This window comes from Osmia lignaria, unplaced genomic scaffold (genome assembly GCF_051020975.1).
Source record: "Osmia lignaria lignaria isolate PbOS001 unplaced genomic scaffold, iyOsmLign1 scaffold0039, whole genome shotgun sequence".
NCBI lineage: Eukaryota > Metazoa > Arthropoda > Insecta > Hymenoptera > Megachilidae > Osmia > Osmia lignaria.
The window spans coordinates 29,515-46,994 of record NW_027478180.1 but is presented as its reverse complement, the minus strand read 5'-3'; positions in this window follow the sequence as shown (position 1 = coordinate 46,994).

Here is a 17,480-nt window from a genome sequence, read left to right as displayed (position 1 = left end):
CCTCTGTATCAGTGTGTTTTGTTTTATTATAACATATTTTATTTATTTGAGGTTTTCTGTCAAGATTCTATCTTTAAAGTATCTCTGTTAACGGTTTAATGACTTTCATTGGTTTTTCGTTGTTTCAAATGATGTGGTTTATTTTGATTCATTTTAGAATCGTATACGTGTTTGTTTTATAAGTATGAATGCTGGGAAAACTATAAATTTAATTTCTATTGTTTGATCTGTTATCTTCAAAAATAACAAAAACATACTTTTTGTAATTTTTAGTTAATATTAATGAAAAATGTAAATGAACTGTAAAATTTCTGGTAATATATTTTTAACATAATTGATAATACACCTTTGAAAATATTAACAGGCATAATTAAATTTTAATGTATTTATAACAACCATATAAATATCAATTTTAAAAATTAATATAACAATGGATATAATAAAAACCTTTATTATTTTGTAACAGGAGATACTTTTAGAAAATCGTGAATTAAAGCAAAATAGCAGGTTTTAAAATATAAATATTATGTATAACTTTATTTAAAACTTACAACAGACACACATTGTAATATTTATAGCGATTTATTTTAAATCGACAATATGCTTAAATATAACAGAACAAAAACAGCTGGAACATTTTAATGAACATTAACAAATTAATGAATATTACGAAAAGATAACATAAACATTTCAAGTAGCTTATCTCAACCATAGAAATCTTGACAAAAATTTGTGGTATCTTTTGTTTTGTGTTCATATATTTTCTTTTTAATATGTCTATTACAGCGTTTAACTTCATATTTGAAGAAATTTATTCATGCTGTTAGCATAGCATATGTTACTTTTAACAAGTTTATAATGTTTTACATATTTTCAGAATACGTGTAGATAACGGCATAAAGTACTTTTATTATATGTTTTAATGTATTAGATATATCATTGAAAAATAAAAAACATTTAACAGAGGAAGTAGTGAAACTAATTAATCAGAAAAATAGTAGAAATTATAATCAATAATATGAAAGTAATATATTTAAAGCAATGTTTACCTCTTGACAATTTGTGGAAAACAACAAAACTTTATCTGAAATCATTTAAAATGTTTATCCACTATATACCATAATTAATAAGTTAAATTTTCTGTTATTATATAAATTACATTCTTTCCATTAAATTATATTTTTACAGACAAATTAACATATAATTCATTAAACATACTAATTTAATTTATTAATTAATAAACTATTTAGTTTATTAATATAATTGAAATAACAATTAAAATAAAATTCGAATTTGATACTGTATTTATAATCATTATGAAACAAATTCATTAAATCATAATAATAACAATATACCTACAAGAACTGCATTTTGTATGTTAGCATAGTAATAGAAATGCAACAAAATTTAAAAAGTATATTTAGATTTTAGTGATGATGGTAGCTAAGATGTAAACCATATTATCGATTTCACTATTTTGAAATTATTAAAAACATGCCTGTTATTCTTCACACAATTATAACAATATAACTATAAAATGACTTACAACAATTAGTGGTATAATATACTATTGATGAAACTTCTTTAAACAAATAACTCATATGGTATCCTTGGAAAGTGGAAAAGGTGTATTGTGCTACCCTCTATTGTAGGGAAGCACGAATTAAACTCCGTTGATCGAAAGATTCCACTCGTGGGATAAACCTCGGCTTTACTATAAGGTTGACTTACACGCGAGAGATCTTCTTTACTCTTAACCCATTACCACCGACGAGATACTGTTAAAGACTGCCAACCCCTGTGTTAAAGTTCGGCACGCCAAGTGGGCCCAGTGGGCCTGGGGTACGATCGGTAAATAGGAATGATGGATAATGTAGAATAGTGATATTACCCATTATATCGCCGAAAAAAAACTGTTATACCACCAACGAGATGATTTAGCTTTGCCACAGTACAATAATTATCTCGTCGGTGCTGCTTGGAAAACAATTATATTTTACCTTATAATTGGATTACATTCTTATTGTAATAATCGATACTACATAAATATATGAAAAATAAGAATATTTGGTACGTAACATTCTGAAAAAAATAGAAGAATTGAATAAAAAATAATTCGAAAATTACTGTTATATTTATAAAATAATTCTTAAACCAAAAATATCATTTAACTGTTAACAGAGACTCATCTCTTAGCAGACTGTTAACAGGTGAGCATTTTTACTTTTTTCACAGGTAGCGGAAGTAGACATTTTTAACAGAGAATGACATACTATGTATTCCCTTATTCTGCCATGTGGTGAACAGAGTCGAACGTCCCAAACGTTTAAAAGCTTGCGTCCTTGCATACCCGCGCTGACACTGGCGCACTCAAGGGGGGCTAAGGGGCTCTAGCATCCCTCAAAGAAAAAGAAAGGAGAACAGCAGAAAATTTTCCAAAATCTGTTCCTAATTAAAGTAGTGTTACTGTTTATGTAACATATTAATAACACTGTTTTTTGTATTAAAAATATTTTTATTCGTTCAACTTAGCTCCCTCCAAGAATAAATCGTGAGTGCGTCATTGTCCGCACATACCCCATCATGGCCCATCATTGACTGTCCTTTCTTTTTCAAAGTTTTATGGCAAGACTTTATAACAGAAAACAGACCCCGAATATTCTGAAAGGTCGCAGACTGTGTCAAGCAATGGACAAATTTGTATATACTATTGTGGTAATTTTAGATATTTATTTTTTCGTGGAATACAAATCTAACACTGAAAATACCGCGACTTAGTTACTTTTACAACTTTTGCTATCAATCGCACCGTGTGTTGCTCGACTCACAATCAAACATGGAATAAAGTTAAAAATAAAAAAGCTTTATCGTTGAATTACTATTAGTCACACCGATATTACGGTTCAGATCATATTATGTACACGGCTTCCTGGTCAAGCGTCTCGGTTCGCCTAGGAGGGTCCACCCAAGTGGAGAGGATAGCGATGCTGCACTTATACAGCCAATCTTTTGTTGCACTTTTCCAGCTTTTACTTACTATTAAATAAAAGATTTTGGTTAAGATCTCGTTTTTAAATTATTAACGAAAAACAGTGTCCAATTAAAGGATTCGTAGAGCGCGGGCTGAAGGTGTTGGCTATTGATTACGTTCGAACGGTGGTTATAAACAACCGCGCCGATACCACATCGGCATAATCTGCGGCTTCGTTCTCGACATATGTATAAGCAATTGGGAATTGGAATATCAATTTTCGAAGGGTGTGTTTCGCTTTCGAATAACTCAATTTAAGAAAAAAAAAGGCTAACAGCACGCGGAGTTCCTAAGCGGTCACCCATCCAAGTACTACCCACGCCGAACTTAGCTTGACTTCGGTGATCGAACGAGAACCTTTTTTTTTTTTATAAAACACTTTTATTAGAAAATAATAACAATTTTTTGTACATTTATACATTTAACTATAGATATATAAAGGCACTTAACATGGAAATGCAGTAGCTAACGTAGCGCCTGCTCAGTCTATAGAGCTTAATCTACCGTTTTAATTTGTGGTTTTAAGAAGTTCTTTGGTTTAGCACGTAATTACATTTGCGGTCTATGGGATAATACTTATTATCTGCAGGAAAACGAATTAGAAAAACCTACGTATAAAAATTCGCTAGACTAAGTGATATCTTAGCTTCTAATCTTTGATCATGTTGAATATAAGTAATTTGTCGTAAGGTAACTTGTGTTTATATTCAAATGGTAAATTGTAGCTTCTTAAACTAGTAATGCTATGTAGTAGTCTGTTGTTCTCTAGTTGATTTTGGTAAAATTTTTCAGCTAAACCCTTGATGTAGTCGCCAATGAGATCAATTTCGGATTCTTCATGAAGAAAGGTGATAGGTGTGTATCTATTAACGGAGAGTATCATCCGTAGACATTTGTTCTGTAGAATTTGTAAGTGCTTTAGATGTGATTTGGCCACACTGCACCAGACCGGTGCTGCGTACGTGATTATGGGCCGTAGGAGCATTTTGTAGATAAGCTTTTTATTATTAATTGTTAAGGGGGAGTCGTTGACCATCAGCGGGTATAGTTTCTTGATGACGGAGTAAGTTTTCCTGATGATGTTTTTGATGTGCATGTAGTATGTTAGTTTGCTGTCGAGGTGGACGCCTAGGTATTTGACTGTGTGTGTTGGAGTAGTCGGGTGGCCGTATACAGTTATGGGTTGAAAGATTTTGTTGTCTTTCCTTTTCCTTGTGAATATGATCACTTCCGTTTTGGCCTTATTTACTACGATTTTCCAGTCTTTGTAGTATTTCTCTAATATGTAGATGTGTGTTTGCAGCTGCTTTGCTGCTACTATGGCTGAGAAGGAGTGCGCGTAGATCGCTAGATCGTCTGCGAATAATGCTGCGTTTGTTTTAGCGTATTTCGGTATGTCGTTAATGAAAATAATGAACAGTTTGGGTCCGAGTACCGACCCCTGGGGTACTCCAGCCCTTGCTTTGCGCTTGGTGGACTTTGCTCCTTCCAGTGTTACAATTAGGTGTCTGTTTTGTAGGTAGGAGTAGGTAAATTTGATGAGTGTTGGTGGGTAACCGAAGGCTATCATTTTGTATATTATTGCATCGATCCATACCTTATCAAAGGCTTTTTCGATGTCTAAAAGGACCATAGCTGTTACTTTGTCGCGGTTAAAATTAATGCTAATATCATTCACTATTCTTGTCACCTGTTGGACCGTGTTATGCTTCTGTCTAAAGCCAAATTGTTCGTCCAAGATGATATTATGCTTGTTTTCATGGGTATTAAAGCGTTTCAGAATTATCTTTTCTGTTAACTTGCTAAGTGTGCTTAGTAGGCTAATGGGTCTGTAGCTGCTTGGGTCGTTGCTTTTCTTTCCGGGTTTTAATATTGGAGTTATGAGTCCGGTTTTCCAGTGTGTCGTGAAGTAAGCCAATTTTAGTGATGCGTTTATTATGTACATTATTTGTACTATTACTTTCTTTGGGATGTTTTTGAGGATTATGTTCTGTATGGTGTCTATTCCAGGTGCCTTGCGGGAGGGCAGTTTCTTAATTTCTTCAGCTATTTCTTTGGGATTAGTATAGTATTTGTAGGCGTCTGAGGTTGGTGTGCTTTCCATATAGTCTCTCACTGTTTTTATAACATTTTCCTGGTGTTCTGTATTATTTGTGAGATCGATGTTGTGGACATCCTCGAAGTGTGTGGCTAGTAGATTGGCTTTGTCTTGAGCTGTTATGGCTTCAGAGTCATTTTTTTCTAATGTTGGTACTGAGTGGTGTTCTGTTTTGAAAATTTTGGTCATTCTCCATAGAGAATTATCCTTAGGATTTAATTTTTGCAATTGTTTTTCCCATCTTTTATTTTTGTGCTCAATTATTTTCTTCTTGATATCTCTGTTTAGCCTGTAGTATTCAATCCTGTCCTGGGCCATTCTTGTTCGTTGCCATCTTTTCCGTACCTTATTTCTGTTTTTAATTAGTTCTAGTATCACATGGGGGAGTCTGTCATTAATGCTAGTGAGTTCTTTGGTTGGCACTGCTTGCTGGATGCAATAGTTTATATTGTTTGTTAATTTCTGCACTTCCCTGTCTATTCCGTGCGTTGTCGGAATATTAGGCGTAATTTGTACTCTATCGTTCAGCATCTTACGAAATTTCTTCCAATATGCTTCTTCATAAATGTATAGCCTTTTAGTTTGGTTGGTTTTATGTTGTGCACCTAGGTAGAACAGTATCGGATTGTGATCTGAGCTTAATTCGTGTTGCACTTCTATGTCTGAGATGTTTCTGACATTTTTATTGATTGCTATGTCTATAGTTGATGGTGTTGTATTGTTTGGTGGGTAATTGGTTGGCTCGTTGGGATATAATATAGTGCAGTTATTATTTTGTGTGTAATTGAGTAATATTTTGCCACTCTTGTTGTTCCTATTGCAGTTCCATGTCAGGTGCGTTGCGTTCAGGTCACCTACAATCAGTACTTTGTTCCCTGTGTTCATCAGTTTCTCCACGTCTTGATACTTAAGCACTACATTTGGTCTTCTATATACAGATATCAGGTTAATGCCTGATAATAACCTAATTCCTACTGCCTCCAATGTCATATTATTGTCGACATTGAGTAGTTTATGTGGAATATTATTTTTAACTAGCACAGCCACTCCACCTGCAGAGTTTTCTGAACGAGAACCGGTAGTAGTTCTAAGTCGTATGGCCGTTAGCTAAAAGTGGATGCTTTATTAGAGAAGAAAATGGTTCAACTTTACTTTACCGGATCCAAAATTTTCGACATCTTTTTTTTTAATCTATAGTTTTTGACGCATAGAATCTGAAAATGCAAGTCTTAACTTTAGGAATCCAATGGTTAAAAAGTTATAAGCGTGTAAAGTTTGACATTTTTAACGGATTTACTACGTTACTGTGACACCATATTGCCTTATATGTATAACCTGATTAGTTCTCGCATAGGCAGTACAGTCTCTCTATAAAATAAATATAAACCTAACTAACTCAGACAGTATCTTTACGGTTTGACTAAACCCGCTAAAATGATGCGTCTGCCTGCAGCTAGCAACACCGTCCATTGGACAAGAAGCCAATATAGCGTCACTGTAACGTAGCAAATGCACTAAAAGTGTCAAACTTTACACGCTAATAACTTTTTAACTTTTTAAAGTTAAGACTTGCATTTTTGGATTCTACACTTCAAAAGCTATGGATTAAAAAAAAAATGTTGAAAATTTTGGGTCTGGTAAAATAAAGTTCAGCCTCATTGAATAATCTACCACGGTTACGTGAAAATCTGTCAAATGCGATTCGATTGAAATTTTTGCTGACAGCTGCATTTTACATAAAAAGAATATTTGCGAGACAAATTCTTGGCGACTGGAGAGTTAGATTCAAAATTTGCGGAAAATGTTTTATCATTTTATGATACTGAAAACTTTCGTGCTCTGATTTCACTAAAGCTTTAAAAATAAGTTCCTTACAAATAATAACAACATTTGCGAGAAGGATTTTTGGCGATTCGACGGTTAAGACCCAAAATTCTGCGAAAAACATTTTATTGCGGTTACATCACTCTCTGTATTACCAATATAGCGTAGAATAAGATTGCAATACATACTCGTTAAAATAGTGTTAATTAATAAATAATGTTTTATATCGTATTTTATTAGTTAAATTAGGATTAAAAGGTTTTGAACCGGCAGCCGATAATATTTTTAGATCATAACTTTCGAGTTGCTAAAATTTTTATGTAAAATGAAGCTATTTACGAAACTTCAGTCAAATCCGGCTTGACAGGTTTGTTCCGAATCGCCGAGAATGCTTCTCACAAACATTATTTCTGTACAAAATGCAACTATTTACGAAATTTAGCCGAATCGGAGCAAGATGATTTCAAAAGTTTAGTCTCTATCGCTTGCCAGTAAAATAGGTAAGCATGATTGTCTTATCATCAGATAGTAACTACACATTGAAAAGTATAAAACCTTTGTTTTCAATTTCCGCTATTATTTCAGCTGTGTTACACGCCAATATTTTAATAATGAGACAAATTTATACAACTGGGTCTTATCCACAATTGATAATATCGAAAAGCCTATTAATAAACGTACAATAGGTAAGATATTAAGTATCATGATAGAATCAGATATTATCTTTCAAAGATAAGACCATAGTTTCTCTGCTCAAAACTAGATAACAGTATATTATTCAAAGAACTGTTTATTATTTTTTAATATAAGAAAGGCTGTACTTCCGAAAACCTCCATGCTCCAAATTGTGGGAATAGGTTTCTTTTTAATAAAAATGATAATTCCAAGACGGATTTTTGGCGACTCGAGAAACAATTTTTTATCATTTGGGTGTCCTTCCCTACTTTACCGATGCAATTATAACGGCAGGAATACTTGAGCAGGATCTGTAGTCACTGACTTGAGGGAGATTTGAAAGCGGTTCTGATGCTGTGAAATCTGCTATTTTCAATTGTTTTTTTAAAGATATCGATGTATCAAGAATATAATGTATCATCAATTACTTGACGATATTAATTATGTACATATATTCTGCACATCAATAAAACTTTTATAGAAACTTAATCCAAGCTTTAACTTCAATGAATTAAATTAGGCTAGATCAGACGAATATTCCGGCCGCCGAAAGGCGGCCGACCACGTATGCCAGATCTGCCAAATTATGTCTATTGGTTTTTTGTGGCTTTCTACTGCCATATTTGCGTGGATTTCGTCGAATTTTACTAACATATCAGCAAGACAATGCACGGATTCATACGAGCACAATGACCTGGTTTCAAGAGAAAAAAATTAACATTTTGGACTGGCCAGCGTGCTCACCGGATTGTAATCCTATGGAAAATCTGTGGGCCATTCTTGTGCGAAAAATTTACGCCAATAATAGGCAATATCAAACGGTTCAGGAGCTCAATGAAGCGATTACTGAAGCCTGGAAGGATATTGATGTTCAAGTATTGCAGAACCTCGTCAAAATTATGAAAAACAGAATTTTTCAAGTTATTAATCGTAATGGAAATTTAACTGACTATTAGTTTTAGTATTATTATCAGTGTCCCTGTTGTTAATTATAGCTATAAGTTGAAAATCTATAGAAATATATAAGTGCGGTTATAAGCTGAAACGCTAAAAAATTGGTATTCTGACTACAGCTTATCGACAAATTATAAAAAAATGAAACTTTCCCAAAATATGTTAATTTGGATGCTTTATTACATACAAGTATTGATACAATCATATCTTTCTAGTAACTCTCCACACATTAATATTTAGGGGTGAGGTTATAGACCTGAAACGCACTTTATAATAATTATTGTTATTGCGAACTAATATTCTTTAGCACTACTCTGCAAGGAATGCACCGATTGCGATGAAACTTTTCACATCTAGTAGATTTTTCCACGATGCTCCCATTTGCAAAAATTTGTGGAATTTGTTATTGTTAATAACTATTGTTATTGTAATTATCCAATAAGAACGGTAAACCACCTTACGGCATCCTACAAATACTGCTCATTCCACTAAAAAATGTGAAATAAAATAATTTTTAACAAAAAAAAACCGACTTCGAAATGCACTAAAAAATATAAAATAATTTCTATTTCATTTATACCAGTATTCCACAGCTATTAATAAAATCTACTTAATCGTTAAATAAGATACTAAATACTTTTCAACCTTTTCGGAGGAGGCGCAAAATTAATAACTTTTCTTCTACTCGGAAGATCCCAGTTCAGGGATTGACAACCGATGACACGCCGGTTACCGAATGACCCATTTGATAATTTCAAGTTAACAGTGCGAATTAACTACGTGTACATCAAAAGTGCTGTCAATTTCTAATACAATCGTTACAATTATAAATGTTTTCAACCGTACCTATAACGTTCCGTTTCTTATTTGTCAAGTTTGTCATACCGCAACCAAATCGTTATTGGCAGAATCGTATATCCGGATATTTTTAATTTTGCTTCGCCTCCGAAAAGGTTGAAATGTATTTAGTATCCTATTTAACGATTAAGTAGATTTTATTAATAGCTGTGGAATACTGGTATAAATGAAATAGAAATTATTTTATACTTTTTAGTGCATTTCCATGTCGGTATTTTTTTTGTCAAAAATTATTGTATATCATATACGCGATGTCTTACTTTAATTCATCAATGTGATTATTTCCTGGGATATAGCAAATTTCACATATTTTACATAGATAATTTGTTACTATCTGCTGTCATATTATTTGTGTTAAAATGTAAGATCTTTAGCAAATATAAAAATCGGTCTCTACTCATAACTTTTCCAAAAAAATCGAAGTAGGCAAAAGGTAGAGGCCATGTGTTTTTTGTCAGTGCGTTTTCCCTTCTAAAGAGAAAGACTCCTAACTTGGAGGTGTCGTAAACAAAAGGGCATACTGTCGAAGACGATCTCATGACCGAGGATTTTTATGACGGCAAGGTATTCTTATTCTGACTGTCGTCGCGCACGATTGCCTACGTATAAAGAGTATTAACTTGACATTTTAACTCTTTAACGGCGGGTACTTTTGGCACAGCGGATCGCTCGAATTTTAAATTATATTACATAAGTGATATTCTATTTTAAAAGACTTTTTTATTATATTTATTTCATTTTCATTTTAGTGGTATATAAGCTACAGCCACTATTTGATATTAGCAAAAATTAACATGTTCTTTATATCTACACACGCCTCTGGCTATAATTTTAGTATGTGGTTTATAAACCACACAAGCAGTTAAAGGTTAATCATCCACCCCAGAACGGATTAGACTTACATTCGTATCAACCATTTTATAAAAAACATTTCCAGCATAATTTGCCCTTAATATTATTGTTTTTTTTTCAAATATTTTACGTCTTAAGAAATATCTCCGAAACGTCTGTAAAACCAGCTTAACTCAAATCACCGAAGAGATAATAATAACACCGACCAGATAATATATTATCTCATATCATATGATAATCATTCGATATGGTACAGCATTGACACTCGGCAGTGGCCCCGATAATATCTTACCGGCAAACTTACTGATTCGGATTCTGTTTTATCCTGCGGCTGCAAAATATTCTAGTGGACGTAAGAAAACGGTGAATTTTTCCGAAGACACAAATTCCCATAAGGATAGCAGTTTTTAGTAGTCTCCCGTCGGTGATTGATACCCATAGGACGTTTCAATTTTGCTTACATGGTACAAATCATTTTAAAATCCCAATATTTCCAAATATTCTGAAAAATGAAAAAAAATGGTAGATATAGGACAGTTTAACTGAAGAAGGAACTATACATTATGCAGGGTTTCCCATGTAATACTTACCACCATTTTTTAAGCACTTCCGAAGATCTAATAAAAAAGTATTTTAAACGATAATTGGTCAGTTTTTAATCAGCTACAAGTTATAAAAATATGGAGTCAGAAGTATATAGTGCTATTTAAAAAGAATCAAGATTGTAGATATTTTATTAAAAAAATCATATATTGGAAACTTTTCGGCTGTAGTTTCGAATGTCCCCGGTCGCGGATCGGCATGAAATTTGGAGGGTTGGTTGGGAGCAGATAGACCACCCCAAATATAAAGTGGTATCTTCAGCTTCCTATTAGTTTCCGAGATATTAATTAAAAACTTTTGGTACAATACATAGACTTTTGCCTATACAGACGTAACTAACACAGCTATCTTCGCTGTCGTCGTCAAGTGTTAACATCCTATGGCAGGCATGGGCACAAAATCAGCTCAAAGAGTGCGTCTGACGTCGACCCTGTTTGGGAGCACGCTTCACTTTACTTCTTATTGTTAGCTCTTTCGAGGTAGCAGGGAGCCGTTGTAGGGGAAATCGTGCTGCGGTGGTCGAGGCGATAGAAATACGAATGCGTGGCGCTCGACAAAAAACGTCACACATACAGGGTGATCCTCTCGCTACGCTACCCAAAGGAAGTGCCGCCACAATAGAATGTAGAAGTCGACATCCCATTTCTGTCATCACTTACTTGACCGAGGTGGCCCCTGCAATGAAGACGACTGTGTGCGTGAAAATGTGTTAAGAAAATATTCTGTTTTCCGCAGTGCTTAAATGGGATTTTTCTGCTCATTACACACATTTTCACGCACACAGCCGTCTTCGCTGCAGGGGTCAAGTAAGCGATGACAGAAATGGGATGTCGACTTCTACATTCTATTGTGGCGGCACTTCCTTTGGGTAGCGTAGCGAGAGGATCACCCTGTACATGCTTCGACTGCGTAACCTCGAGATAATGGCGGAGTGGGGATACACTATCCGACGCTCGGTTCGGTTCGCGCTTCGCTTTGAGCTCGCCGCCAAGCTCCGGAGCGCTCCGGCTCCGTTTATTACATGTTAGCTGCACATGCCTGCCTATGGTGTCACGATATCGGCTTCCATTTCTATAGTGTCCCCTGTAAAATCCATTTTCTTTTTTAATTTTTGTAACTTTTTCCTTTCTTTGTTGTATGATGACTAAGCTAACTGACCAACTAACACAACAAAAATCGTTAGGTTAGGTTAGGTTAGGCTAAATAAATTTCCGGCGACCGGCAACACTACAACGGTCGTCGTATCTCCAAAGTTTTGAATAGGACACCCTATAGATAGTCAGGTTGGAATCCCCGCTGCATCAACGACTTTATCCGAATATAATATTTTTCGTTACTTATATGGCTAGATTAGGTTATATTAATATTCCGGCCGCCTTTAGACAGCCGGTCACGCATGTCCAATGTCAAAATTATTGGAATTAGTATGTTACGGCGTAAGGGTCAAAAGTCAGGAAAACATGTATTATAGAATAACAGTTTTTTTTCTTAAATTGAAATAGGATCCTCTGTGAAATAGGATCTGGCGGGTACGTGCGTCCGATCATCCGCGTGGACTCGAAACGTACATGTCAATCTCAGTCGTCACCTAAAAACAAACCACCAATTAGCGCTCGCGTAAAAATCACCCTCAACAGGCTACCGATTCAATATAACCTCTCGTCAGGCGCACCGCACAAGACACTCTCTGCTCTAAAACCTAGCGAGATAGACATGCTAGGTCGATTAGATACAATTATTATATGTATAAGTTCAACACATTGTTAATAAACAGTTAAATGAATTATTGAGCAGTCAATACTGGCAGTCAAGTCAGCCAGTGACGCTGAGCATGCTATGATAGTTTACTTTCAAAATAAACTAAAATTGTTGCTCATGCCAAAACATAGTAGTTAATTTTGATTTTAAGCTGACCCGTTATATGGACTGTAGTCGGGCCATGTGGTGCTGTTGACAGAAACAGTAAATAAGCGAAGGGCGCTTGTCGACGCACACACAGCCGCTGACGTATGTTAGAAATTTTTAATTAAGCTGTTCGCACTGACGGTGCTAGGGGTAAATGCCGTGGGGTTCGTCACAGTACTCTTACCAAAAGACCATGCCTTCCCCGGCATGCCTTCCCATATATCGAGCTTCCTTTGTTAATAACTTTTGAATAAACAACAATCGGCGACTTAAACCTATTGAATGTTACTTAGGAGGGTGTCCTTGATAATATACAGGGTGTCCCAGGATTAAACGATCGAACTGCACCAGCATGTTCGTGGAGTAAAAATAAGAAAAAAATGTTATATAAACATAGGCCTGCAAACGCTTTGTTATCATACTTTATTAGATTGAAGAGAAATTCATGTTTCCATTTCAAAGTGCTGTCCACCGTTATGAATGCAAGCTTGACATCTTAGGAAAATTGAATTTATCACTCCCCGAATTTCATCTTTATCTTGCTTTAATTCAGAGAATGCACTATGAATCCTTTCTATTAGTTCATGCCGCGAATTAACGTCTGAACGATACACGATTTTTTATTATAACTATTTTATGAAGCATCTACGGACTTACGTTTATATAACATTTATTTCTTATTTTTACTCATAGAACATGCTGGTGCAGTTTGATCATTTAATCCTGGGACACCCTGTATATATCAAGATCAAGAAAATCGGGTGTGGGAGCTTTTCGGAAGTTCAGCCAAATAGTATACTAAATACATTTAACCCTTTCGCTGCGGCGCGGCGGATCGGCTTGTAGAAGCGCTGCCTCGGTACGGGGCAATCCCAACGAAGACGCACTTAACCCTTTGACTACGAAAGGCGTGTATAGACGTCCTTACGAGTCTATCGAAATATACGAAAGGTGTCTATAGACGCCCTTCGCATTTTTCTTTCTACGACATCTTTACTGTTTCACCAATTGATTGAATAGGGAACTTATCGTTTTATGTAACATAGTAACCGAATATCAATATTGTTTCAATATTGTTCTGTCAATTGTCTTCATATTATTGCCATTGCTCCCGTACGTACGCTCTTGTCTAATTGCATCGTCCATTGATTCGTGCTGTTTCTTTATTGCATATGTAAGTGTCCATTTATTTCATTTTGTGATCAATTTTTTATTTTATCCATTCGTTATTTGGTCAGAAAGTGTTTGATCAGAAGAGAAGGAAACGTTTGCTAAGTACTAGTGAAGAGGAAGAAATAGAGTTTCTTGATAAAACATTCGTAATTATTGAGATTAGGTTACACCTCACCGATTTTTATGAAATTTAAATATATTGTAAAACTCAACATTTTGAACAACTTTTTCCTATACATATAACCGCCGCTCGGCCTTAGTTTTCGAGATATTTTCGAAAAACTGTCGAAACTAACACAATGAATTCTGGCCATCCCTGATCGTGAGTGTCCCTTGACAACGTACGCATTAGTATGAAATCGTCGCTTTTCTACTGTTTCTGCAGGCAACAGCACGGCGACCAATGACCAATATATACCTTGTGTACTTCTGCATTCATGATTTCAATGTATCATAACTATGATGGTAGCTGGGAATTTAATATAGCCTAACCTAACCCAATCTACACTACCTAATCAGTGAATTAAGTTAGGTTAGGGTAAAGTGATATTCTGGTCGCCATTAGGCGAGCAGACACACATACTGAGATTCAAAATCATGAAAATTAGTTAAATTTAATTTATAAGCCCACCGGTAATATATGTATATACAGGGTGTCCCACGCAACTGGAACAGGCTGTACCTCCGAAACGGTTGGGAATAGAAGAAGATGTTATAAGTAATAGTTAAATGGTATCGGACGGTGCATAATATGCAACTAATTTTATGCACTTTTGTGCATCGGTGCATCAGAAAAATGCAACTGCACTTTTTTTTTAAATGGAAACCTATGTTTTTGACTGCACCAGTCGATGCAGTTTCTTGTGCTCTACATAAAAGTACTAACATACTTATGCCCTAAACTTATTCGTTAGGAAGTTTTCGAAGCTAAAGCTTCTCTGAATTATTTCGGGCTCTCGGCAAGTGTTCCGGATTATTTACGTTATTGTAACGACCCGTTAAGAAGACCCAGCACCTTTTTCATTTCGTTGTTGTTGTTATGATTTATTTTTGGTTTAAATATTGTACGAAATAGTTAAGTTAATTTTTACGTTTAATTGAATTTATAAAAAAATAATTAGTTTGATTTGTATTATACTTCTTATAATAAATAAATTTCATTTAATCGATAATATAGTCTGATTGAATAAGTCGATAAGCAATTAGTCGGTAAGTCAGTCGGTAAATAGATTATCGATAAATGATCGACAAACGAATGCATACGCGCCAGCGCAACCCCGATGATCTCGCGGTGGGGTGAGATTCTAGAGTAGGGTGACCGCGTAGACTAAGGAGCAGGGGTGCTTGGCCGTCACGTGATGGGGAATTCCAGAAATTCAGAGGAACCCTATAATAAAAAAAAACGCTAAGTCAGCAGAATCTGACTATAAATAGAGGCGTTCCACGCAGAGCCAGATCAGATCTTCCCTGGCTTCGGTCAGATGCAGACAATACTCTGGAAGTAGAGGAAAAGCTTGCGCTGAATTGCCTAGGCAACTATAGAGCGCGAGATTAGCTCTATCCTTCTCTTTCAGTAGCGACGTACGAGAGTTCGGATCTGTGGACACCCTACTCATGGTACGCAACGTGTTGAACACGTGCTAATACTAAGCCACACGTTCAAGTGTAAAGAGCTAGCGAGGAGCGGAGCTCCTTGAGCAGGCCTGTATTAGCATAGCTCTGGCTAGACCAGAAACCGATTGCGACCTGTAGGTATAGTCCGCTCGTGTCCGAAGGTATCATACAAGCTACTAGAATATAGTTTTCCAGTACTTAGTGTAACTTGGCAAATTGTACAGAGTATTGGCTGTATTCGAAGATCAAGTCGCGTTAATCATATATTTTGCACTGTATTTCATTATCTAGGGCGTACCTATTATAATTTCTTATTGTATTTCATTATCTAGGGCGTACCTATTGTTATACTTAATATTATACTTACTTAGAGCAATTATAGTTAATTTACTTACTTAAATAAAAGATAATTTTTAGTTTGATACATTAATGTTGGATTTCACTCCTTAACCGCACACCACACGAACCTATAATCCCAATTCTCATTCATACGAGTCGCCTTCTTGGGGAACCGCTCTCCCTATACGTCGGTGCAGTGACGTACCTATCACTGGGTCGTTACACTAGTCACTGTAAGATTAAGAATTCCATGAGTAACAATTCACTACCCACGGGTACTCGGCACACGTGCCGACCCGATTTTATATCGATTTTAGCTCATTAAAAAAAATTCATTAAAAAAGTCATTAAAAAAAATTCAAAAATAAAAAGGTTTTAATCTTAAATTTTGATTGTGTTAGTATTGTCTCACACGTACACGGGTATTTAAACTTGCTTTTTTCCCTGTACGCTGCTTCGATTCTCGGCAGTCACCACATTAAAGGCGAGCCGAGCTCGCTTGAGAAACTGGTTTCTCCGGCGACACGCAAAAATTGGTCTGATTCATCGTACATAATACATATACCTATCGCAGCATCCGTGTGTCATTTAGGTGTATGCGAAGAGTGACGTAAATAGCATGCCGTTAGTTGGATGCGATAACTGAGGTGGCGCTGAAATCAGTTTCTGTTCGGCCTAATTTTCGATGAAACGTTGACTGTTTTACCAACGCGGAATTCGGAGTTCGGCCTCGACGCTCGCCCCAGAGATGATATGCGCCGTCTTGATTTTATTGCGTGGCTTCAGTCTGCATTAGTGGTTGACCCTAATGTTGTAGGCAAAATCCTCTGGACTGACGAGTCAAAATTTAGCAACAATGAAGCGCTCAACCGGCGGAATTCCATAAAATGGGCAGCGGAAAATCCGCGCGAAAAATTTGAACGTGGCTACCAAACTGTAATTTTCACAAATGTTTGGTGCGGTATTGTCAATGACCAAATAATTGGCCCTTACTTTTTTGATGGATCACTTACCGGGCAGCGTTACTTGGATTTTCTACAAAATGTGTTGCCGAATCTCCTACAAAATGTCCCACTAAACATAAGGGGGGACCTTATTTTCCAACAAGATGGGGCACCGTGCCACAACGCCAGAATAGTGACAAACTACCTTGATAACCATTTCTTTTGGATTGGAACAAGAGGTAGTGTTGCGTGGCCTCCGCGGTCACTGGACTTGACGCCCCTTGACTTTTTTTTGTGGGGATATCTCAAGAACAAAGTGTACGACTGCGATCACCCACCTCGCAATGTTGCCGAACTGCGGCACCGAATTAAAGAGGCTTGTCGGCAAATCGACAAGAAAATGATTCGAGAAGTTGTGAGGTCGGCAGTGTTACGGAGGGCAGAACTTTACCTACAAGAGCAAGGCGGTCACTTCGAACACCTGTTATAGTCGAACACTTGTAAATAGGTTGTAAACTAAAGTTCCAAATAAAATTTTTGAATAAGAATATTGAGTTTTCTGTCACACAAAAAACACATCTGAATTACCATCCCAGAATTAGCTTGAAAG